The following is a 26,477-nucleotide window of genomic DNA, read 5'->3' as shown; positions in this document are numbered from 1 at the left end:
AAAGTATATTGCTGTTTAAAAAAATGGTAAAACTACAGTGATAGCCATGAAGGCTGTATTTTTTTCTTCAGTAGCTGTGCCTTCTGTAAAATTTGATCTTTGCCATTAAGGTTGCTTTTAGCAGTTGTAACTGAAGAGTTGAAAGGATGTATTGGAGCCAGTGCATTGGTTGTTTTCTGAGACAAGTTTCATGTCTGCTAGAGTGTTTCAGTAAATTTAGCTGAACTTGTACTGCAATAGTAAAGATATGCTTGAAAGGGAAGAAGTGGCCCCAAATGGTGTTTTAATTGTATCCAGATTAGTAGCTAATAATGTGAACCACAGTAGCTCATGACCGGAGATAATTCATCTTTACAGATAAGGGGGTGGACTTGTAGATTTGTCAGTTTTTTATTTATATTGTTTTAGCTTGAGCACAGTGTTTGGGTGGGATGGTAATTTCAAGTGGTATGTGAGTGGTTACAATCCGTAAGATTGAACACTCAAAAGAGTGATTGCTCATTTTTAGTTTTTCAGCCTACTGGCCACTCTAGCATGACATCACAGTACAACAGTGTCTGGGAATTTACCCTCTCCCACTTGTTGTCCAGGCTTGGAGTTGGTATATATTGTTTACAGGTGGTGTGTGGGGTGCAGGGGAATATATCCCCTACAATTTTTTTCAATGCCTTGTGGTTCAGTGTAAAAGATTGCTCTTTTGGTCTTTTGAGCATTCATTATTTGATGAGACAGTCATAATGCTGGGCATCATAAGTTGTAAATTTAACTGTATTATTTAGGAAGATGTGGTCTAGCTTGTTTTGATGGATTTCACACCAAACAAGATAGCCAAGAGTCCAGCATTAACAACAGAAGAACCACTGGCCACAGCAACTGAATTCCAAGCTTTTATTGTCAACCAACAACAATCTTTACCAACAGATCTAGCGCTTTCATCCAAACACTATTAGGACTTCCTCAGAACAACAACATGATGCTAAATCCCAACCATTAAATACACACGCCCTTCCACTTAATCTTAATTACACAATAATTGGTGATAATCTGGTAAATACGAAGCCATCTCCCTTAATGAAGTCAACATTGGGTATAGACGTATTGATTTGGCTTTAGAAGAATATAATATTTATCATAGGATTACTGATGAGTTGTATCAATTTTTGAAGGTAGAACATCCTACATTGGCTTCTATTGTAGGTATTCCTAAAATACACAAAAATTTGGAAAGTCCTCCATTTAGACCGATTATTTCAGGAAGCAAGTCCTAAACCTTTCCGATAGGAGTTGCCATAGACAGATGGGCTAAACCAGTATACAGTAATGTTTCCCATTTGATTAAGGATTCCTGGGTGTTTCTTAGTAAATTGACAACTCACATTTGGGACAAGAATCTTGTTTTCTTATCCATTGATGTTATAGACCTGTTTTCATGCATTCCGAAGGAGATTGGTCTAGAATATTTTAGTAACAGTTTAAGAAAATTCTCAAATTTAGAATGGGACAAGATAAACCTTATGACTGACATGATGGGTTTAATACTGGACCAATTATATCTTTTTCGAGAACGAATTTTTCAAACAAACAACAGGTGTTGCTATGGGGGCATCTTGTGCTCCCATATACGCAAATTTAGTTATGTTAGAATGGGAGACAGAACATCTATTTAATTGTAAATATTTTAAACATGTTAAGTATTATTCGAGATTTTTAGATGATTTATTTATATTATGGGATGGTCCTGTAGATCTTATTGAATCTTTTATTGTATATCTCAACCATACAACAGATTTTTTAAAATTTACATACAACTACAACCTTAAAGGTATTGCTTATCTGGATACTTACATCAGTCATGGAGACGATGGCTTTGTATCTAGTATATATAGAAAAGACACGTTTTCGAACGACTATTTGGAATTCAGTAGTAACCATTCCACACACATGTTTAAAAATATATTCAAAGGGCAATGTATTCATGCTGCCCGAATGTCTTCCACTAAGGACATAATGAACCAAGAATTACAATATATTAGGTCCATGTTTAGTGTAAGAGGTTACCCAGAACCATTATTAAATGATGTAATAAGGTATATTAGTTCAGAATGGGACAGGAAGTACAAACCTCTATTAGAAAATATTATTGTACAAAAAAGCAAGGATATAAAAGATCAAATGTGTAGGGTATGTGTATTAATGTATTCACCTGTAGTGAAGTTTATAGAGAATATTATTAAACAACATTGGAAGTTAATTACTATGGATGAAAATATAGCACAGAAAGTTGGTACATTTCCTCAGTTTGTTTACAAAATGGGTCCAAATTTGAAAAGGATGATTGAAAGTAATACCCAAAACGACGGATTAAAGAGAAAAGCTACCGTGAAATGTGCATGTAAACAGTGTAGGTATATAAATGAGAAAGAAGGATTTAAATTAAAAAAACTTCAATGGAACATATATTAAGGGAAGAGCAGGAAATTGTAATACAAAATTCGTGGTATACATTGCCACCTGTGAGGCTTGTTCCGCGTTCTACATAGGAAAAACGGAAAGACAGTTAAAACGTTGTATATATGATCACATGTATTGTATTAAGAAGAAAGACAAGAAGAATGCCCTATGTAGACATATAGTACAAAATGGGGATATGCACAATTTTAAGTTCACTATTTTAGATCAGGTGGAGCTGACTATAAAGGGTGGCGATGTAAAGGGTATGTTAGCCATGAAAGAGAGTAAATGGCAAATATCCACGGATGCTCTTAGGTTTCCAGGCATTAATGATTATATTAGTATAAAACCATTTTTATGCCTGGCATAGACTTATTTATTTATTTGTTTACTTACATTCCAAACATTGTTTATATATATCTTATACAACTTTTTATATATATCTATATATGCGCATTAAATGATGTAGCATCAATTTGACACACACTGCACATTTTTAAGGATAAGATTATGAAGTTTTTAAAATGAATTTTTTAAAAAATGTTTAACATAGTAAGTGTGTAGGTGATACATGTAGTATCATTAACATTTTATGTTTAATATTGTAAATACACAATTGTTAAGTAGAAGGATAGTTTTGTATATTTAAAATAAGTGTTAGTATAGTATTTCAGCAACATATATTTATTTATGATTATTATTGTTGTATTATGTATTGCATTAGGTAGGTATTACTTTAAAAGTTTGAAAAGATTTTGGCGCCAAAATTAAATATAAAAAGGATATTGATGTTATTATGGCAGTTCTGAGGAAGTCTGTATTAGACAGATGAAAGCGCTTAACTTGTTTGTTTTGGATTATTAACTTGTTTGTTTTGGATTATTAGTGTTGTTTTCATTAATAAACTGGGACCTGTTCAAGCTGAGGACTCGTTATGCCGTCCTGTACCTTTTGGTTGACTTACGTTGTTGTTTCTGCTGTGACTTTTTACCAAACAAGGTGCTATCTTCAAGAAGCAGAACAAATGAAAATCCAAACCAAACAAAAGTCAGGGATCCAAAAGGAAATGGCAAGGTGATGATTCCTCAAAACTAAACAAGATGGATTCCTTTCCAAAAAAAAATCATCCCCCTGAAAGAAATGACTATGCCAAGTCACAGCGTGCCCCTCCCACTTTCTCATTCCCCCAGGTTCTCTCTCAACCCTGCAAGCCTGTCTGCAAGGAGTCTCAGACAAATAGGTTCTGAGAATAATTTGGAGAGGATACACTTGGAAAATTATATAAATTATTGCACCAAAACAGGAGCATTCCTGGAGACCCATCCTAGATTTGTCCTATCTAAACCTCTTTGTAAAAGCTCCGAGATTCAAAATGCTCATTATACACTCGGTCCTAGGATTTTCCAGACCACTGTTTCATTGTGACTCTAGATCTCAAGGGTAGTTGTCATATTCCTTGTGCTTCCAGTTTCAGGATGTCCTCAGCAAGAGTTTTCCTGAAAATTCTTAGCCTCATGGCATCAGTGGTATCGCTAGCAAGACTGCACATGAGAAAAATTCAATGGTACTTGAAGTGTACTTGTGGATTTTTAGATACTGGGATTTGTGAAACGGGAACTGCAGTGGTCAGGTCTGTCCAGATGGACTCTTCTTCTTTTGCATTGAGAGTGGTGTCCATGGGAGTTCAAGTGCAAGGCTTGTGGAGTCCTCCGGAAATGCCAAAGCACATAATCATATAAAAGATGTTGCTGATTCATGAATTGAAAGATTTTCACCACTTATCGACCTCCTAGTTCTCTTCTAGTGATCACTGACAACACTACAGTGATGTGGTACCTAAACAGGCAAGGAAGGGGAGATAGTCATACTCTCTTTGCTGGTTGGCAAAGATGGCCTGGAAGGTGGCTTTACAGTATTCTCTGACTCTTCGGGCCTTGTACATTCTGTCAGAGCAAAACACAGTGACAGAAAAACTAAGCAGATCCTGGAGATTCCCTCACAAGTAGAAGCTCCATGTAGAGGTCTTCCAGGACTTGAACTAGCTGTGGGAAAACACTTAAGTAGATATGATTGCCTCTTTCAAAACAGACAACTGAAAAAATTTTGTTCAAGACATTCTTGCAGCCATGCTTGGAAGACTGATGCTGTACAATTCCCATGGTCTGGAATGTTCCTGTGTGCAATTTCCATTGATTCCCAAGGTACTTTTTTAAATTCAGAAATAATTACCCAAGTTCATCGTGGTATAACCCCCTTTTGACTCGGGCAAAGTTGGTTCTTCCTTTAAATGGAATTGGTCACAAGCTTCCTCACAGATTGGGTCTGCTGACACAGCATCGGGGAAAATGGTACACCCCAATGTAGAGCAACTGCAGTTGACAACCTGGATGATTCTATATTGATACCTTTTTATGCACTTGTTCCATGAGGATGTGCAACAGGTGTTTACAGAGGCAAGAAAACCTGCAACTTGAAAATGTTAAAAGTGCAACAGATTTTCTAGGTGTTACCTGGTCAGTAACAGAGGTCCTAAAAGGGTTTATGCTGCTCTGGTTTTGAAATATTTTTAAGCTGCTTAGATTGTACATAGTTCAGGTGGGTTTCAGCCTCTTCGATTCAGTAGTGGTGTGATTAGCTGTGAATATACTCTTCCCAGATGATTCTAGCTTCAGGTACTTTATTCTCCTTTGTGGAAGTGAAAAAACCTGGACACTTTCTTCCCCATACAGCTGAAAGGCTTCCCTCTTGGGATATGCTTAGCCAATCACCTGTCAAAGGAAGGGGAGAGTAAGCGGGGCTTTTGAAAGCTGACCAGTACTGGGATAACTTGGCAGGTAACCCAAGGTGACACTGAGGCAGACAGGAGTTTGAACATCTACTGTTACAGGTAAGGAGGACTTGTGCCACTATAATTTTTTTGGCTTTGAGTAATTAGTGCAGTATTCTGTATAAACACTCAGTTGATTTTTTTTTTATGGTTGTATGGATCCTAGTCTTCAGATAAGTGTGTCTCATCTAAAATTATGCTGTGTTTTCTGTGTCTGCATTTCTGGGTGGGGATATTTTATCTAATACTTAAAACGGAGTCAAATGTAGTTGCTTTCTGTAGCATTTAATATCAACTCATTAACACCTATGTGGTGTAGAATGTTACATCTCTTGCAGCCTACACAAATTTTGCGTTCCACTGGACTTTCTGAAAAGTAATTTTAAAAAGCATAAGTTAAAACAAATGTAAATATTTTGTGAACACTAAAGGCTATTAGAACTGTACAAATTGCAGTGTTATCAGTAAGAAGTATTGTTTACAGTTAGTAGTCAGTGCATTCACAAATACTGTAATATATTGTAATGCGCACAAATCCCAAGTTATATATTTTGTAAACTTTCACAAATGCTCATATCTTGAAAATTATGTAGCCTAGATACAGTGTTAGACCTTTTTTGTTAACCAGACGTAAGCTTTCACACAAAAAAATTCCTCTATAAAGTGCACATTTACCAAGATATTTACAGAAAAATAAAAACATGTTTAATTGTATAATTAGCAATACAAATAATATTAGATAGCTCTCAAAATGTGCATCTGTTATTGTGCAACTATTAAAGAACCGTTTTCTTTAGCAACATCTAAGGTTTCAACGAATGTCACAGAAAAGTTTGTAAGTCACTTTTTTGAAGTCTTAAGTATATATGGAAGTATTGCTTATTTTCATAATTACTAACAAGCAACTAGCAATATTTCCAGTTCAGAGTGATATAAACCAGCATTTTCAGTGACTTGTCCTGTCTCCCACATTTGTGATTCATACCATATACTTCAATAAAATGTAGGTCTCTCAATTATGAAACTATGAGCATCAATATGAATAATAACTGGCAAGCAAAGATTAATATCTGGACTGCAGGATATCCCAGGCTAACAATATTTGTGCCATTTTGTTAATAACACCTTGCCCTTTCTAATACTGCATGTTTGCCAGAAAGTCACTTAAAAAAACAGACCCAGTAAAGTTCTAGATGCTATAAGGAGGTGTGGGTGTGAACTGGAAGTATACAAAAAAGACATTTTAGGCTTGAGTGTAATCTGTCAACCATTTATCCAGTATGAGGAAGCTTATTTTTAATGTGTTTTGCTACCAGAGTGGCATATTATCTGTGCATGAGAGAACTGTATCATCTGCGTGTTGAATGATCATTTGGTGTTGGCCCATTCTGTTATTTGGTTTACATACAAGCTGAACAAAATGGATCCAAGAACTGGTTCATGTGAGACACCTCTGTTTATAATATATTCAGATACCTAGAACCTCCTGTGTCTCTGAATGTTCTTATCTGTTAAATAGCTTTTAAACCAGTTTAAATAGAGTGAAACCGAGGTTTATTTATGTGCAAGTGCCTTAGCACTGGTAGTATCAAAGCCTTGGTGAGTTCCGGGAAAAATACAGTTGCTACATTTCCTGACTTTAACTTGTCTGTAATATAGTCAGTAAGGATTAAGAGAGAGAATTTAAAAAAAATTAAGGAACCCATGCTGAGATGTCAACATTTTGTTTTACTCTGTAATGAAGGTGGTTAGTTGCTTGTGATTGATTCTGTGAAAGCTTTTTAATAAGATGATATGAGCTGCAATAGTTTAGGTTTGCCTCAACAGAAGCACCATCTTTGTTTGTTGGTGGCATAGCCTGATAAAAGCATTTAAAGTGTTTTTGTGAAAATTCATTGTATCTCTGTCTAAAAAGAAAAAAAATCAAAAAAAATCTTGTTTCCTGCCTTTTCTAAGCTAGTCTAGTCCAGTTTTCAGGTTCTGCTGAATTCAAGACTGTGGTATAAGTTCCTCTGTTGCCCATATCCTTACTTGGATAGGAGGAAGTTTCTCTGTTCACCAGTGAAAGTGGGGAGCTATGAGGAGCCTATCTGTCCCTGGAGGTGTGGTCACTGCCCAGCAACTTGAAGTTTATTGGCCGTTTTGGGCTAATTCCTATCTCTTTCATCTCCCTGCCTTAAAACCGCATTTGCGCGGTTTTGCACACCGCGCAGTGCCGGTTAGCTAGGTTTAAACTATTCCAGGCTCCACGAAGTCTGCTCTTCAATTTTTCCCTTAGAACTAGTCAAACTCTCAAATTAAGCACTCTAACCTTCTTTTTACAGCCCAGCACTTGCTCCAAGCTCTCAGTAAGTACTAATAAATGCTAACACAACACCTCCCCCTTTACTATACAATAGTACAAGGCTCCCTATTTCATCCCTACAGGAGAATCAGTAAAACAGTTCAGCTACCCATACAGACATGTCCAAAGGGCAGTTTCAGGTATACTCTCCAGGCCAGCTGGTGAATCTGGGAATCTTGAGGCAATGTTACAATTGTCTCATGTACATGGACAACCCTCTCCTCCTTCCAAAAAACACAAATGTATGTGAGAGATGGAACTATACAGCCAAACTGGAGGCCAAAACCCAAGGCTGGAACAGCCAGCCAGGAGGAGAAGGGAAACACTTGTATCACACTTCCAGTCTCACATAACAGTCATACATGCACCAGCAAACAACACACATTATTACAAAAAAACATACTCGGAGGCTCTAAATAAAAATCTGCCTAAGCAGCAGAGACCTCCAAAGCAGACATCCAAGCAACCTCCACCCTCAAACAACCACCACGTATCACATACTTCACAAAGTCACTGTGCCACACAACCACAGCCCTTAAGGCACAACAACACACCCAATACACTAGTAATAAGTGACTCTCTTGTCAGGCACACTGACGTCCCACTCACTAGACTGAACAAGGAGAAGGTTACTGTAAGCTGCCTGTCGGTTGCCAGGATTCACCACATAACACAAGTACTCAGGTCACTAAAAAACAAGTACAGATATGACTATGTTGTTGTACATGTTGGTGTGAACGACCCGAGATGTACCTCCCTGGACTACATGGAGAGGCCTAGAGGAGCTCTCTGTTTATGTAGCCCAGGCCGGTATGACCCTGACCCTGAGTAGCATCTTGCCCTCACCAAGAATGATGAGACAGTACGAAGAAAAAATAATCAGTTTTAACAACTGGCTACGCTATTGGTGTCGTTCAAAGGGGATCCAGTGTCTGTCAGCCTGGGACGACATGCTCGACAAGCCACGCTGCTTCGCCAGAGATGGCTTGCACCTGTCGCCCCTAGGCTTTTGAATACTGGCCAAGGCTCTTGCCACCCCCATAGTGCCTTTTTTAGGCAAGGCTCAAAAGACAAACCCACCTCCATAAACAACACAAGAAACCAGAAACTGAGGGTAATGCTACTCAGTGCCAGAAGTCTAAACCTCAAAATGCATGCACTTGAGGCACTCCTTAGCATGGAGCAAATTGATATCTGTGCAGTAACAGAAACCTGGTTCAAAGCTCCAGAGAGCACCCCAGCACTACCAGGCTACAACTCATACCATATATTTCGGCCCCAGAACCCGGACCGAAATACAAAAGGAGGGGGTGTATCCATTTTCATAAAGGATACCCACACCTCCAGGTTTTTAGCACAGCACAAGGCCTCAGAGACCATCTATGTGCAACTAACAGTGGGCAAAGCTGCTTTTCAAATTGTAGTCTGCTACAGATCACCTACCTTGTCTCAGGACCCCCACTCAGCATTCCTGAGAACATTGGAAAATATAAAGGGTCCTACCTAACACCATGATATTAGGAGATTTCAACTACCCAAACATTGACTGGGATAACTACTTGAGTACAAACTCCTTTGCCCATTGCTTCCTAGAGTTTATAAACTCAAACGCCCATGAACAACTGGTCACCATGCCCACAAGAAGTGACAGCATATCACCAACATGGGGGATCAGTGCTCCACACCAGAGGTAAACCCCTCGCTGGTAAGATCAGATCATAAACTAATCACACTGGACATCCACATCCTGACCCTACCCCCAGTCAAGGAAACTACGGTGAAAAACTTTTCAAAAGCCAACTTCATGCTTCTCAAGACCAAGGTGGAAAGTTTCAAAGCCCCCTTGCTAAAGGATAATGCTGCAGAAACCGCAGAATCCTTTACAAGTGCATTCTCTGAGCATCTACAGGGATGCATGGATTGAGCCATCCCAAGTAAAACCAAGACTCACTCCTCCAAAAAGAGGAAACCAGTCTGGCGGTCCCCAGCCATAAATAAGCTATACAACAGAAGGAGGAAACTACTACATGGTAGAGCAAAATCCCAAAAAGGAAAAGGCATCACTGATCAATATTAGCAAGAAACTACGATCCCTCATAAAATCATCCAAAGCCAGTTTCGAAAGAAAAATTGCCAGGGACTCTAAAGATAACCACAAAGCCTTCTTTAGCTATGTCAAAAATCTAGGTGGCAACTCTCAGATATGCTTTGAGCTAGTGCAAAATGGCAAAAAATACACTGAACCAACTGACATTGCCAACTTCCTGGCTGACAAGTTCAGTGCAAACTTCACCCCCCCCCACCCCCAAAAGTGCCTGTGCCCATCCCAGAAGAATGCAGAGCCCCAGACATCATGGACACGCAGGAAAAACAGCAAAAAACATATTCCTGATGTTCAGGGGAAGCCACAGCTCAAGAGGTTCTAAAGCTGCTACAAAAAGAGTCATCCAAATTGTCCCACCAGACCAGAGAGTATCCGGGTTCTACTCAAGTTATTTTTAGTGCCAAAAAAAACAGAGAACGCGAGACCCATTTTGGACCTCAATATTTTAAACAAGTTTGTCAAGAAAACAAAGTTCCAGATGGTCACGGTTCAGTCTCTCTTTCCTTTCCTGGAAAAAGACGATAGGATGTGCTCTATAGATCTTCGGGATGCGTATTACCACATTAAGATGAACAAGCGATCCAGAAGATTCCTCCGCTTCCGACTAGGAGCCAATCACTACTAGTTTTGTGCACTGCCCTTTGGCCTCTCTGCAGCCCCCAGTATGTTTGCCAAATGCATGGCAGTGGTAACAGCTCACCTGAGCCTGCAGGGATACCGGATGTTTCCATACTTAGACAACTGGAGCCTCACCGCTCCCACCAAGTGTCTGCTGATAATGGCACGACAGTACACCCTACTACAAGCACAGCGTTTAGGGATTTCTGTAAATATGGAGAAGTCACCTGACCCCAGCCTAGTGCTTGAAATTCATAGGGGCAACGCTGAGCACACTATCTTGCACAGTCAACCTACCTCATCACAGATTGGAAAGACTTGTTTCTCAGATCCAAGTGATACTTCCCCGAGACAGGGTGCCTGCTCGGGCAGTCCTTCAAATCTTGGGGTCAGTGGCTTCAACAATAACAACTGTCCCACTTGCAAGACTACATATGAGAAGACTTCAGTGGCTTCTGTTAACAAAGTTGTTAGTGTTAACTCACCCATTATCTTTCCAAATTCTTTTAACGAATCTATGCAAGAAGGACTTACTTTGGTGGATGCAGCCAGACATGTCTGTATGAAGTCGACCATCTTCGCCCCCACATCCCAAGGCCACAGCGACCACGGACACCTCCCTGACTAGGTGGGAGGGGGCATTTTCAGGGACAGAAGGTCCAAGGCACTTGGTCATCTGCAGAGGCCAATTTCCATATCAATGTCCTGGAACTAAGGGCAGTACTTCTATAGTTGCAAGAGTTGCAAACATTCCACTTTGCCCTTCCGTCAGGGACTATTGCTATTCAGACAGACAACATGTCAGTGGTCTGGTACATCAACAAACAAGGGGGAACCAAATCCTAGCCTCTGTGCCGGGAAGCCATAAGAATTTGGCAATGGGCGATAGCTTCCAACCGCTTTTTTACAGCAATGCACATTCCTGGGGGTTCCAACGTGATTGCAGGCAAGAGCAGGTGTATTCTTCTACCACACGAGTGGTCCCTCAAGCCATCAGTGGCATCAATTATATTTGATTGCTGGGGCCAGCCTTGCTGTGACTTGTTTGCCTCGTCCATAAATCACAAGTGCAGAAGTTACTTTGCCCTAATCCTCCTGCAGGGGGAACCCCTGTGGGAAACACTCACACACGATGGCCCACGGGACTGCTCTATGCTTTTCCCCCCGGTACCATTGATCCTGCATTTCTTGACAAAGCAATTCAGTTGAGAAGCAAAGTAATCCTCATTGCTCCTTTTTGGCCCCTGCAAGTTTGGCTTCCCTTCCTATGGCCTAATCTAGTATGCAAACCATGGATTCTGGATCCAACTCTGGAATTACTGTCACACCCTCATGGGCTACTACACCCAAACCTTTCCAGCCTCAAGCTGACAGCTTGGTTTCTTCACTTCAATAATTGCCACGTAGAAGACTCTTTCCTCCCCTGTCCACAACATTCTTCTGGCTTCTCATAAGTCTTCCACCAGAAAATTGTATCATAACAAGTGGAAGAGATTTAGCTTGTGGGCTCATGATAGTAACATAGATCCTGGTTCAGTCTCAGTCTGTGATGTACTCCATTACCTCTCCGGCCTATTACAGTCTGGACTAGCAGCTTCTACTCTTCGGGTTCACCTAGCTGTTATTTCCAGTTTTCATGATGGCTTCGGGGATACCTCCTTGATTTCGCATCGCCTCTGCAAAACTTTTCTGAAAGGGGTTTCTCACATCAGGCCCCCCATTAGAGAACCTGTTGCTTTTGAACCTCACCCTCGTGTTGCAGGCACCAACTAAAGCCACTTTTGAACCTGCAGCCAATTGTAACATAAAATTTCTCTCGTGGAAGTTTCTTTTTCTGGTGGCTATTACTTCAGCATGAAGAATAATTGAACTTAAGGCCTTGTGTCAAATGTACATAATCTTTCACAGAGTGTCGCTTCGGACTAATCTTCCTTTCTGCCCCAAGTAATTTCAGTGTTAACCATGCATCACACAGTTGACTTACCAGTGTTCTTCCCAAATTTTTCAAATAAAAGGGAGTACTGTCTCCGTTTACTGGATGTACACAGACAATTACTGTTCTACCTGGATAAAACAAAATCCTTTAGGAAGTTTGACCAACTCTTTATCTCATTCTGGGCCTAAAATAGGAGAGTCAGTTTCCAAGATTACCTTGTCGAAATGGTTGAGAGATTGAATATGTTTTGTCTACCACCATAGCAAATTGCCCTTGCCAAACAAAATTAGAGCGCATCCAACCAGATCTATGGCAACCTCTGTGGCTTTTCACTCTAGAGCTACCATGGTGATATTTGTGCAGCAGCAACGTGGGCCTCCTCACATACCTTTATTAATCATTACATATTGGATTTGGTCTCCAGGGGAAGAGCTGCCTTTGGCTCAGTGGTACTCAGGAATATTCTTCCATAGGGCCTCCCAGGAAACTATGTAGCTAGGGACTCTGTCCCATCAGTAAGGAATAAATGAAGATGAACAACATCAGATAAAGAAGTTGTCTTACCATAATGGTCCATCTGTGTTGTTTATCTTCATTCATTCTTTACGCCCTTCCCACCATCCCCCTCCAGTAGGTTCCTGGAGGTTTTTGGATATGGTCTTTTATCCTGTTTAGGGTGTTCTGAGCAGAAAAAGCCTTCGCTTTTACGTCCTTGGGAAAACTCGTTCTGAGGTAATTGGGAATGAGACAAAATGAGTAATCTTAGCATGAGAGTTTTTTGGCTGACGTGAGCTTGGCACAGCGGCCAAGTCGGAACCAAGGATCAGTTCCAAACCCATCAGTAAGGAATGAATGAAGATGAATAACACAGATGGAACATTATGGTAAGACCTAACTTCTTTTTTCAGTTTTACAGGTTTAAGAGGGGCCAGACTCTATATTATTGCTTTGATAGAGGAGTAGAAATAGTTAGCTGCAACATCTGTATTAGGAATGCAGATGTTCATCGTGTTTCACTGTTGCAGTCATTACTCTTGGGTTATCCTGCTGGCAGGCTACCCTCAGTCGGCCAGAATTCCAAAGTCTAGGTCCGGCGTCGGTTGCTGTCGCCTTTTCCCTGACGTCAGTGCACCAGGGGTATAAAAGATGCTGCCGATGCCATTTTCTTCAGTCTTTCTTGCCGCGCAGTGCCCGAAGCAAAAGCAGTTCGCAAGTGCTGGTCGGCCAACTCCTGAGATTTTCAAATCCGAATTTCAGAACCAAAGTCTTAAAGATAACTACCCCATTGGGGAAACTTTTTTCTTGCTCCAGACCGATGTCAGAAAAAGTTAACAATTGTATTTCTTGTGGGAAGCAAATACCTCATAAAGATTTTCACTCTTACTGTATTCTTTGCCCTGGCCCTGATCACAACGTTGCTAGCTGTTGGTTTTGTGCTAGATTTAACCAACGGACTATCAAGCGTCTGTTCGATTTTGGATTTCATTACTTTGGCCGAAGATTTAATTATATAATGCTGTCGGAACAGCCGACAACCAGAGTTTACAAAAAACACAAGGACAAGGATAGGTATCCGAGGTCCAAAACCGACAAAGCCTTTACTAGGCCAGTCGCTGGTTCTAAATGAGGCGCTTTCGCAGCCCCTGGCGCCCGCTACCGACTCCCACGTGGAGCCGACTGGGCCTCTGGAAACTCAAGGTATTGGACACTTGGAAATCACTCCCTCAGATGGGTCCAGAGCCGCTGAGCAGGCATCGGCTTTTGAGGGTGTCTTCAGACCTACATAACTATATATTAAGCCATCTTCAGCTTCAAAGACTAAAGCAACTCCAAAGACAAAGAAACAAGTACAGCATTCTCCTACTCGGGCTTCCATGCCTAAAAAACAGATGCTCAAAATGGCCGAAGACCTAATTACTTTGATCAGGGACTCCCATCCCCCACCTGATAAGAGACCTAGGCAAGAGACAGAGTATGATTCTTCTGATCAGGAATCTATTTTCCTCTGATTCCTCTTCTGATCAGGATTACTCCATGCTTCCCTATGAGGATTCTGATGCTGAAGAATCCATTTCTTCAGCCTCTCCTCTTGAGGACTATTCTTTTGGGGGAAACACTGCATACTATGAGGGAGCATTTCCACTGGGAGAGCCAAGATTATTCTGAATCTAAGAAAAGGCTCAGAGACTTTCTGCTTCTTCCTCAGCACAGACCCCTTGCTATTCCACCTGTCCTAGACATTGTAGAGGATGTATTTTCAGATTCCGGTCTGTCCCCTGACTCTTTACCCCCTACACCTGCTAAGCCAGACAGATAATTCAGGGTCCCAGATTCATATAAATTCCTATATAAAAACCCCGCTGCTGACCCAGAAACTATATCTCAGGGTCCCAAGGGGGTTAAAGCTTCCACTGCAAAAAACCCTGTCCCCTCTGATAGGGATTCTAGGGCTCTAGACAGATGGGGGAAAAAAGTTTACACTTCTGCCACCCTGGCTGTAAGGGCTTTAAATTGTCAATTTCATATGCTTAAACATCAGCAATATTTAATGTCACTACTTAAACAGAAAATGTTGACAAATTCTGAATGTTCAGAGAACAAGGAATTGCAGGATTTATTGCATGCAACTGAAAATGTGGGAAAGCATACTTTGCAATGTGGTTATGATTCACTGGAGGCCTCTTGCAGGGCCGCTGTTACAGTTTCTGTTATTAGAAAGCATGCTTGGTTAAAGGAACAGAATCTGCCTGATCATGTTAAAGCAAAATTATTAGATGCACCATTACAGCATGATACTTTGTTTGGTACTAAAGCAGAAGAGGTGTTGAAAATGGAGGATAAAGCAAAATCCATGCAGACAGTCAAGGATTTCTTACAAGTGCAGCCACCCAGGTTTAGCAGGAACTGGCCTTCTAAAAATTGGTCCTTTCCAGTCTGACAGACCACAAAGAGGCAGATACAGGCGTCCCAGTGGCAGATCTCAGCCCCAAGGCTCATACAGGCCTAAACAGTGGGGTGCTCCTACCACCAAAAGCGGAGAAGACAAATCACATCCTTACAGGAAACAGTTCCAATGACTTTGCTCTACCAGTTCCAAGCAGTATTCTTTTGACAGCCCCCTTAGGGGGAAAACTAGCACTTTTTTCATCAAATTGGCAAATGGTTACCCAAGACAAATGGGTCCTGAACATAGTGTCCCAAGGCTACAGGTTGCATTTTCACACTCTCCCAAGGTCAAAGGGCATGCCAGACCTGCCACACAATCAATGGGCAGAGGCACAAAAACAAATTGCAGCCCTCATGGACATGAGGGCCATTCAGCAAGTACCACAACAAGAGCAGGGACAAGGATTTTACTCCAGACTTTTCCTAGTACCCAGAAAGGACAAAACCTGGAGAACAATTCTGGATGTGTCTATACTAAATACGTTTCTGGAAGTTCCAAAATTCAAGATGTTGACTCTACAGCAGCTACTGCCCATGCTGGGCAAGAAGGCTTGGCTCGTGACTTTGGACCTAAAAGAGGCATACCTGCATGTCCCAATCAGACAATCTTGCAGAAGATACCTCAGATTCATAGCTGGCTCAAGGCATTACCAATTCTCTGCACTGCCCTTTGGCTTATCTACTGCGCCCAGGGTCTTCACAAAATGCCTGGTACCAGTAATTGCTTTTTGCAGACAAAAAGGAATTCAAATATATCCCTACACTTGGACGACTGCCTAATTCAAGCAGAGAACAAAGGCATTCTTCTAAAACATCTGGCGTTTGTAAAAAGATTACTAATTGGCCTAGGGTACACAGTAAACGAAAAGAAATCAGAACTAGTGCCCTCTCAAGAGATAATATTCCTGGGTGCAAGCTTAAATACAACTGCCCAGATGGCTTATCTCACGCCAGACAAGCAAAAACAACTGACTATTTACTTCCAGAAATTGGCAACAAAAACCCACTTATCTGCAGGGAAAATCCTGCAGGCCTTGGGTTTCATGGCATCCTGCTTCTACTAATTCTATATGCCAGACTGCATCTGAGGAAACTACAATGGTATCTGAAAAGTGTTGGGACTCAGCATTGCCACAGCCTGGAGACAGTAATTGCACTCATTCCCTGCCTACAACAGGAGTTTTGATGGTGGGTAGAAGCCTGTCACCACAACAAGGGTCTGCCATTCACTTTACCCACAGCCAGACAGATACTGACAACAGATGCATCAGATTATGCCTGGGGGGCCCATATGGCAGGAAAATGTATTCAGGGCACATGGCCTGCAAACCAGATGCATCTTCACATCAATCAAAAAGAGATGCTAGCTGTTCAAAATGCCCTAACAGCTTTCAAGGACCTGCTTCATTCAGGACAGTTACTGATAAAGACAGACAACACTACGGTCATGTGGTACATAAACAAACAGGGAGGTACACATTTGTACCCCCTCTGCAGACGAGCAGTGACCTTATGGGACACAGCATTGGCTTTTCAAGTTCACCTGCAAGCACAATTCCTGCCAGGAAAAACAAAAGCTCTGGCAGACGAACTAAGCAGAAACCTCATGGATCCCCACGAATGGAAACTGGATCCACAAGTCTTCAGCATGATAATAAAGAAATGGGGATGCCCAGACATAGATCTATTTGCCTCCCCTCACAACTGTCAATTGCAGAGATTTTGCACAAGGATTTATCACAAGCAAGCATGGAAAGTGGATGCCCTATCATTCAGCTGGAAAAATCTAACAGTGTATGCGAGATTACTATCTACGTTGGTCCCTAAATCTCTCCTTCCCAGAGTACTCCTAAAGATCAGACAAGAGAAGCCAAAAATGATTCTGATTGCACCAGACTGGCCACGCCAGCACTGGTACCCAATCCTAAAGAGCTTAACGAGGTCCAGCATGGATATTGCCTCAGATGTCTCACTTGCTGACCCAACAAAACAATCAGATCCTGCACAGCCAACTCAGCACCTTAAATCTGGCAGCATGGCAGATAATGTAGCCATTCAGAACCCTCCTCTTTCGTAGGTTCATAGGTAGATACTAGGCTATCTGCCGTAGGGTATTTATAAGCCTAGCCAGAGTGTATTTGGCTTCCGCCTCCCTATTAGATTAGCCTACTGTGCCTCTGTAGAGTAGGTCGCAGAAGGTACCCTTTTAAGATTAGTTTACTGTGCCTCTGTCTAGCAGGGACACAGGAGAGATCCCAGGGGTGAATTTGCGATTTCCCATCCATGCGTCCAAATTTTGCTTGGAGGGTAAGCGAGGGGCTATGTCTAACATGAATTGGGATTCTATTCCAGAGTGAAAGGAGCCTCTGGGAAATGAATCTGTCCCTCCAGCATGTCCTGTTTATTTTTGTGCTGAGGTTTAGGTCCCTGGAGCGTGTAGCTCTAAGGGACTTGGATTTTTTGAGGTGGAGCATGTCCATTAATTCTGGGTTTGACATTGCTTTGTACGTCAGGCATAGATCGCCTCTGAGTAGGCGGTAAGCAGCTGAGTAAAGCTGGAGTTTTTTTAGTCGAGCTGCATAGGACATCTGTTTGTAGCCCATGATCCTCTTGGTGAGGTACTTTTGGGGTCTCTCCAGTTGCTGCAGGTGTCGGGTAAGGTACATCCCAAAAGGGACATTGTATTCAATTATGGGCCTGATGAGTGATGACTAGAGGGGCACAATGACCTCTCTTGATCTAGATGTGAGCCCTTTCGTGATAAGGTGGGCTGTATAGAAGGTCTTTCTAACCACTTTGGCAACGTGATTATCAAAGGAGAGATTACTATCTACGTTGGTCCCTAAATCTCTAATTATTTCTTCTGTACTTAATGGATTACCACCTATGTGGTAATTTGTGGGCACCTTGTTTTTCCCAAAGGGGATGACTATGCACTTTTTAGCATTTAGCTTGAGGCCATGGCTCTGGCACCAAGCATCCATCTCTGAGAGACCTTTTTGGAGGATGCTTGTGTCAGCTGGAGATTCGATTATGGCCCCCAGTTTGCAGTCATCTGAGAACTTTGTCAGCCATAATCCCCCCGTGTTAGCCTGAACCTCAGAGAAGTATATACCGAACAAGAGAGGTCCCAGAACTGAGCCCTGTGGGACGCCACTTGTAACTGGTTTGGATTCGGACGTGGCCCCTGTGATTCTGACCATGTGGGTTCTATCTCTGAGCCAGTTTGCAACCCATCTTGTGATATAGCGGTTGATATTTAAGCTGGTAAGCTTATTTATGATGCCCGAGTGGGGTATTGTGTCGAAGGCTTTTGCGAGGTCCAGGTAGGCTGTGTGGACTACCTTGCCCTCATCTATGGCTTTGGTAACTGCTTCAAAGAAATCAGCTAGGTTTAAGAGGCAAGATCTGCCCTTAAAGCCAAATTGGGTAGGATCCAGTGTCTGGAGGCTCCCAATGTCTTTGTTTGTGAGTTCCATGATAATACGCTCCATAGCTTTACAGACCAGACTAGTCAGGCTTATGGGGCAATAGTTTCTGGGGTCCGTTGTGGCACCACCTTTGTGGAGTGGGACCACTGTAGCTGTACGCCATTCTTTGGGTACATATCCTCTAGTAAGGCAAAGTTTGAACAGTGACTTAATGTGAGGGTTCAGTTCTTCTTGGAGCTCGTGTAAGACACAGTCTGGGACACCGTCCGGTCCCATAGATGCTGTGTTTTTTGCTTTGGAGAGGGCAGCTTTCACCTGTGTATCTGTGATGTCAGGGAGGTTACATTCAGTTGGGATAGGCATTTGCTCCTTTGGGGGAAGGGGGGGGGAGAAGTTTGCGCTGAATCTGTCTGCCAGGATGTTGGCTATGTCTGTAGGTTCGGTATATTTTGTACCATTATGCAACAATTCAGAGCATATCTGGGAGTTTCCGCCCATGTTCCTGACATAACTAAAGAAGGCTTTGTGATTATCTTTAGTGTCTAGGGCAATTTTTCTTTCAAAACTGGCCTTTGATGATTTTATGAGGGATTGAAGTTTCTTGCTAATACTGATCAGAGATGCCTTCCCTTTTTGGGATTTTGCTCTGTCATGTAGTAGCTTCCTCCTTCTCTTGTATAGCTTATTTATGACCGGGGTCCACCAGACCGGTCTCCTGTTTTTGGAGGAGTGAGTCTTGGTTTTATTTGGGATAGCACGATCCATGCAGTCCTGCAGGTGCTCATAGAATACATTTGTAAAGGATTCTGTGGATTGGGCCGTATTATCCTCTGGCCCAGGGGCTTTGAAGGATTCCACCTCAGTCTTGAGAAGTGCAAAGTTGGCTTTTGAGTAATTCTTTACAGTGATTTCCTTGGCTGGGTGTGGGGACGGGATATGGAAATTTGTTTATGGTCTGATCTTACCAATGAGGGGTTTACCTCTGGTGTGGAACATAGAGTCCCCATGTTGGTGATGACCAGGTCCAATATGTTGTCCCCTCTTGTGGGAGTGGTGACCAGTTGTTCCATTGCGTTAGAGTTTATAAATTCAAGGAACCGTTGGGCGAGGGTGCTTGGGCTTGAGTAGTTTCCCCAGTCAATGTTTGGGTAGTTGAAGTCACCCAATAATAGTGTTTGGAGAGACCTTCATATTCTCCAGTGTTCTCAGGAATGCCAAGTGGGGTTCCTGTAATAGGGAGGGTGTTCTGCAGCAGGCTACAAACTGAAAGGCAGTTTTGCCCGCTGTTAGTTGCACATGGATGGTTTCCGATGCTTCGTGCAGTGCCACTAACCTAGAGGTGTAGGTATCTTTGAATATAAATGCTCCCCCTCCTTTTGTGCTTCGGTCCGAGTTTTGGGGCAGAAATGCATGGTATGAGTTATAACCTGGTAGTGCTGGGGTGCTCTCAGGAGCCTTGAACCAGGTTTCTGTTACTGCACAGACATCGATTTTCTCCATACTGAGGAGAACCTCGAGTGCGTGCATCTTGAGGTTTAGATTTCTGGCATTGAGTAGTATTACCTTTAATTTTTTTATCCTTGGTTTGTCTATGGAGGTGGGTTTGTCCCTTGAGCCTTGCCTAAAAAAGGCACTATGGGGGTGGCAAGAGCCTTGGCCAGTATACGAAAGCCTAAGGGTGACAGGTGCATGCCGTCCCTAGCGAAGCAACGTGGCTTGTCGAGCATGTCATCCCAGGCTGACAGACACTGGATCCCCTTTGAATGACACCAATACTTTAGCCAATTGTTGAAACTGATCATTTTGTCTTTATACTGTGGCATCATTCTTGGTGAGGGCAAGATGCTACTCAAGGTCAGGGTCATACCAGCCTGGGCTACATGGTCAGAGAGCTACTCTGTCTCTCTTCATGCAGTCCAGGGAGGTACGTCTCAGGTCATTCACATCAGCATGGACATTGGCGGAGTCATACTTGTACTTGCTTTGGAGTGACCTGAGTGCTTGCATTATGTGGCGGATCCTGACACCCGACAGGCAGCTTACAGTGACCTTCTCCTTGTTCAGTCTGGTGAGTGGGACGTCAGTGTGCCGGACAATAGAGTCCCCTATAACAAGTATATTTGGTATGTTTTTTGGCCTTAAGGGCTGTGACTGTGAGGCACACTGATTTTGTGAGATATGTGATTTGTGGTTATTGTTGAGGGGTGGCTGTTGCTTGGATATCTGCTTAGGAGGTCTTTGCTGTTTAGGCAGATTTTTATTTAGAGTCTCTGAGTATGTTTTTGTGTGTTTGTGTTGGGTATGCAGATGCAATAGGTCTGTGTGAGGCTGGATTTGTGGTGTGGGTGGTTACTTTTTCCTCCTGACTGACTGACTGCCACTCTTGGGTTGAGAGAGCTCTGCCTCCAGTTTGGCTGTGTAACTGCATCTCTCACATGTATTAGAGTTTGTTGGAAGGAGGAGAGGGTTGTCTGTGTACATAAGGCAATTGTAGCATTGCCTCAAAATTCCCAGATTCACCAGCAGGACTGGAGAGTAACCTTGAAACTGACCCTTGGACATACCAGATTAATGTAGGGAACTGTTTTTTTACTGATCAGATTAGGGAAGGGAACTGATTTTTCACTTGATCAGGAAGGACCAGTCGGGAGTCTAATACTTATGATAAGTCAAGGAGGGTGTAGTGCTTTAGTTAGTGTTTCCTTATAAGAGCTGAGCAAGTGCAGGGCTTTAGAAAGAGAATAGAGTGATTACTTTGAGAGTTTGAACAGTTCTAAGGGAAAAAGTGAAGAGCAAACTTTGTGGAGCCTGGAATAGTTTAAACCTGTTTAGGTGGCGCTGCCCGACGCTGCTCAGTGCGCAAAACCTTGCAAAAAGACAGTTGTAGGGTTTTAAGAGAGAGAGAGATCAGGGAGTTTAGAATTGACCCAAAATGGCCAATAAAACTACAGCTTCTAGGTAGTAACCACTCCTCCAGGGACAGGCAGGCTGTTCAGTGTTAACCACTCCCACTGGTGAACACAGAGACTTCCCTTTAGCCCAAGCAAGCACTGGCCTTCTATAAACTTCCAAACAGTTCAGGACAGCAAATCTCTAACTGAACTTTCTTAACTTTCAGAAAGTGGGAAAAAAGAAAGATTTTTTTGTTTTTTTCTTCTTTCAAAAGCTGTTATGGATGTTATCTTGGAGGCCAGGAGGCCCAGTACCAGAAAATCTTATGCAGAAAAATGGAAGAGATTCTGTGCTTGGAACCAGGAACAAGGCATTGACATGTCTGTACCAAATATTCTTCAGATTTTACAGTACCTAACTGAGATGCTGAACAAAGGCCTTTCTTTCTCATCAATTAAGATTCATGCCTCTGCCATTTCAGCACATTACAATACGGAACCACCTATCTCTTCTCATCCTTTAATAAGGAAGTACCTCAGAGGGGCCAAAAACATTAGGCCTCCAAGGAGAGCACCAATTCCGGCCTGGGACCTCAATTATGTTTTGGAAAAACTCACACTGCCTCCTTTCGAGCCAGCATCAACAGCAGATATAAAATTCTTATCCTGGAAAACAGCTCTGCTCCTAGCCATAACCTCTGCAAGGCGAGTCTCGGAGTTACAAGCACTCATGGCTGTGGAACCTTTCATCATTTGTCATCCAGACAGGTTTTCTCTGAGGACAAACCCTACATTTATGCCTAAGGTGGTGTCCAGTGTGGCCCTCAACCAAACCATTCACTTGCCTACCTTTTACCCAAATCCACAGAACAAGGGTGAGAAAATTCTGCATTCTTTGGATATACACAGGCAGTTGCGCTTTTACTTGGACAGAACTAAAGCTTTCAGAAAGACTGAGCATCTTTTAGTGTCATATGCTGCAGGATCACAAGGAAAGGCTAACTCAAAACAGACTATTTCTAAATGGATAGGCCATTGCATCCGTTTCTATTTTCAACATGGCAAATCAGTGCCTAAGGGCATTAGGCCTCATTCCACCAGAGCAGCAGCCACTTCAGCAGCCTTCCTCAGAGGAGTACCAACCAAAGAAATGTTAGAGGCTGCAACTTGAAGTTCAGTGCACACCTTTACAAAGCACTACCTCTTGCCTCTCTACTCTTAAGTCCAGAGCAGGCTTCGCCACTGCAGTTCTGCAGGACCTCATAGCCTCTCCTAATCCTATTTAGCCCAGCCACCCATCCTCAGCTTTGGGATTATACCCAAGAGTAATGACTGCAACAGTGAAACACGAACATAGTACAGTTGTGTACCTACCATAAATGTAGATGTTCGAGTGTATTCACTGTTGCAGTCCAACCACCCACCATCCCCCTTCTCTTTGCTGGGACTTATCTGCACTTCTTTATCCTATGCAACCTTTTTGGTGCATTTGCTTGTAGATGAAGGAAATGTTATTTTTGTGCATGCATTTCTTATTGGTATATTTTTCAGCCTACCTATTTGGGGCACCTGACATCTGGGGCAAGAAAAACTGAAGAAAATGGTGTCTGCTGCATCTTTTATACTCCTGGCGCACTGACGTCAGGGAAGAGGCGACAGCAACCAATGCCGGACTTAGACTTTGGAATTCTGGCCGACTGAGGGTAGCCTGCCAGCAGGATAACCCAAGAGTAATGACTGCAACGGTGAATACACTCGAACATCTACATTTATGGTAAGTACACTACTGTATTTTTTGTGATGCCCAGTTTTTTGTTGAGAGTTGATTTATGATTTGATTCTTCTGAAGCTACAAGCAGGTGAGATATATGTGGCTATGATTATATTTACCATGGGTTAAAAATTAAGAATGTGGATTAGATTATGATCACTTAGTGTGCAGGTGTAACAGTTGTGACCATATGCTCTGTTTTGGGGACTAGTATGCAGTCTGGAGTACTAGCTGTTTGGCTGGCTTTTTTGTTTCTAGTGTCAGGCTTTATAATTTGGGTGAAGTCATTTAGATTGCATTGTCCATATAGATAGGATGATGTTGACCAGTCAATATTAGTCACCTGCAGGAACAACTTCTGAGTGTTTATCATGGAGACAGTTTGATTATTTACAAATGTTTTTTTTTTCTTTTTTCTTTTTAGTGTGTGTAAATACTGAGCTGTTTAAATGGCCTATGCTGGCCATTAAGGCCAGTATAAATGACAGATTCCTTGTATAAACCTAGAGGGTACAACTGAGGTGAGCTTTTGTTAATTTTGTACTGCGTTATGGCAGTTTATTTTTCCTGTCCCATCAGACTACATTGTAGCCACATGGGAGTTCTCATTTTATGTGCTCTAAACAGGTTTCTGTGATATTAAAATGTCAGGGGTGTAATAGATAGTAAAGGCTTGTATCTGTTCATTTTTATTGCAGATACTAATGACATTGAGGCTTTTTTTTCTGCCTTTGTGCTTTATCCAGATAGGGACATGGGAGTGTATCAAGTCTTAATATTTAAAGTGCTATGAACAGCAACATTTTTTGTACTGTTGTGTGTAGTACAGGGAAAGCCTGATTTAAGGTGGACATCATATGGCATTCTGATAAGTGACCTTTTCCATGTGTTCACAAGAAATGCTGAGAGTTTGAGTAGTGTGTTTTGTAGGATGTTTAACGTGTTTCACTGTTGCAGTCATTACATTTGGGTTATCTGCTTGCAGGTAGCCCTCAGTTGGCCTGATTAACAAAGTCTTGGGTCCTGCGTCGGTTGCTGTCCCTTCTTCCATGACGTCAGGGGTATAAAACATGCAGCCGATGCCATTACATCAGTCATTCTTTTTCTTACCGTCTGGTGCCCGAAGCAGAAGCAGTTCGCAAGTGTCGGTTGGCCAACTCCTAAAATTTTCATTTTCGAGTTTCAGAACCGAAGTCTTCGACTAAAGCTAAGTACCCCGTTGGGGAAACTTTTTCTTGCTCCTTACCGATGTCAGTAAAAGTTAATAATTGCATTACTTGTGAAAAGCAAATACCTCATAAAGGTTTTCGTTCGTACTGTATTCCTTACCTAGGCCCTGACCACGACGTACCTTGCTGTCGGTTTTGTGCTTTATTTAATCAGCGCACTATCCGTCGCCAGTATATTTTCGCCTCTAAATATTTCGGTTCTCGATTTAATTATCCAAAAATGTCAGTTAGCCATCCGTCTTTCAGGATTCAAAAAAAATGCAAAGATAAAGACAGAGACAGGCCTCCGAGGTCCAGAACCACCACCAATGCTTCTCCTAAGCCAGTCACCAGTTCACCGGTACTCAGTAAGGTGCTTTCGAAGCCCCTGATACCCGCTACTTCTGATTCGTAGGCCTCTACTGAGACCCATTCAGAGTCTGGTAATGCTGCAAGATGCTTCAACTATGGAACCCGCGGATGTCTCTACCTTGGATGGATCCGGAGCCACTGTGCAGGCACTGGCTTCTGAGGGTGTATTCAGGCCTACGGACTTGCATATTAAACTGACGCCTCCTCCTTTACTTAGGCCTAAATCTCGATCCATGCCTAAAAATATGATGCCCAGGCCACATGCTCAGGCCTCTATGCCTAAAAAACAAATGATAAGAATGGTTGATCTAATAACGCTAATCAGGGGTAGCCAACCCCCCCCTTCTAAGTGGCCTAGGACTGAAGTTGATTATGAATCTTCTGATCAGGATTCTGTTTTTTCTGATTCTTCTGATGATTTGGATTTGCCCTTATCTACTTATGAAGATTCTGATACAGAGGACTCCATCCCCTCTGCCTCCCCTCCTGAGGATTTTTTTTTTGGGGGGGAAACCTTACATACTCTAAGGGAGCATTTCCACTGGGAAAGTCAGGATTTTTCTGATTCAAAAAATAGGCTAAGTGATTTCCTTCTACCTCAGCATAGGCATTTAGCTATTCTTCCTGTACTAGACATTGTTGATGCTTTATCAGAATCTAGTTTGGCCCCTTATTCCCTGCCTCCTGCTTCAGAAAACCTGACAGATACTACAGGGTCCCTGAGTCCCACAAGTTCCTTTTTAAAAATCCTATTACAGATCCAGAGACTATTTCACAGGGGCCCAAGGGCATTAAGGCTTCTACTGCTAAAAATCCTATCCCTTCTGATAGAGACTCCAGGGCGCTGGATAGATGGGGTTAAGAAGGTTTGCACTTCTGCAACCTTGGCCATTAGGGCTTTAAACTGCCGGTTTCATATGTTAAAGTATCAGCAACATGTTATTGGACTGCTTAAGCAGAAAATGATGATGATTCCTGACTGTGGGGAAAATAAAGAATTACAGGATTTAATGCATTCTGCTGAACAAGTTGGAAAACATACTTTGCAATGTGGTTTTGATTCATTAGAGGTTTCTTACAGGGATGCTGTTACTGGGTCTGTGCTCAGAAGGCATGCTTGGCTCAAGGAGCAATCTTTGCCTGATCATGTTAAAGCTAAATTGTTGGATGCTCCTTTAAATCGGGACCGCCTGTTTGGCAACAAGGCTGAGAAAGTTCTTAAGATGGAAGATAAGCTAAATCTATGCAAACTGTTAAAGATTTTTTTTACAAGTTCAGCCTCTTAGATTTACTAGGCACTGGCCCTCTAAGAATTGGTCCTTTCCAGCCACTTCCAGGTCTTCTCAAGCCAAACCCAGACACAGCAAAAACCCCAAGTTTCAGTCCCAGGGGACACACAGAACTAAGCAGTGGGGGGGGGCCTCCACTTCCAAATCTGGGAATAATAACACTCCCCCCTATGATAAACTGTCTCAATGACTTCCTTTTAAAATTTCCAAGCACTTATCAACTGACTGCCCCCTTGGGGGGAAAGATTGCTCTTCATGCAAAGAATTGAGAACTCATTACCCAGAACAA

The 26,477-nt window shown here is 42.3% G+C and overlaps 1 protein-coding gene across 1 annotated transcript in view; it reads left to right on the top strand.

Moving 5' to 3' along the window:
- Window positions 1-26,477, top strand: part of SNX27 (sorting nexin 27) — a 2,194,393-nt gene that overhangs the window by 1,901,332 nt on the left and 266,584 nt on the right. The gene's annotated exons all lie outside the window — the stretch shown is intronic.

This window comes from Protopterus annectens, chromosome 8.part0, assembly GCF_019279795.1.
Source record: "Protopterus annectens isolate FY-2018-M chromosome 8.part0, PAN1.0, whole genome shotgun sequence".
Lineage (NCBI taxonomy): Eukaryota > Metazoa > Chordata > Ceratodontiformes > Protopteridae > Protopterus > Protopterus annectens.
Note: the sequence above shows the minus strand (reverse complement) of the source record. Positions and strands in the feature narration are given on the sequence as shown.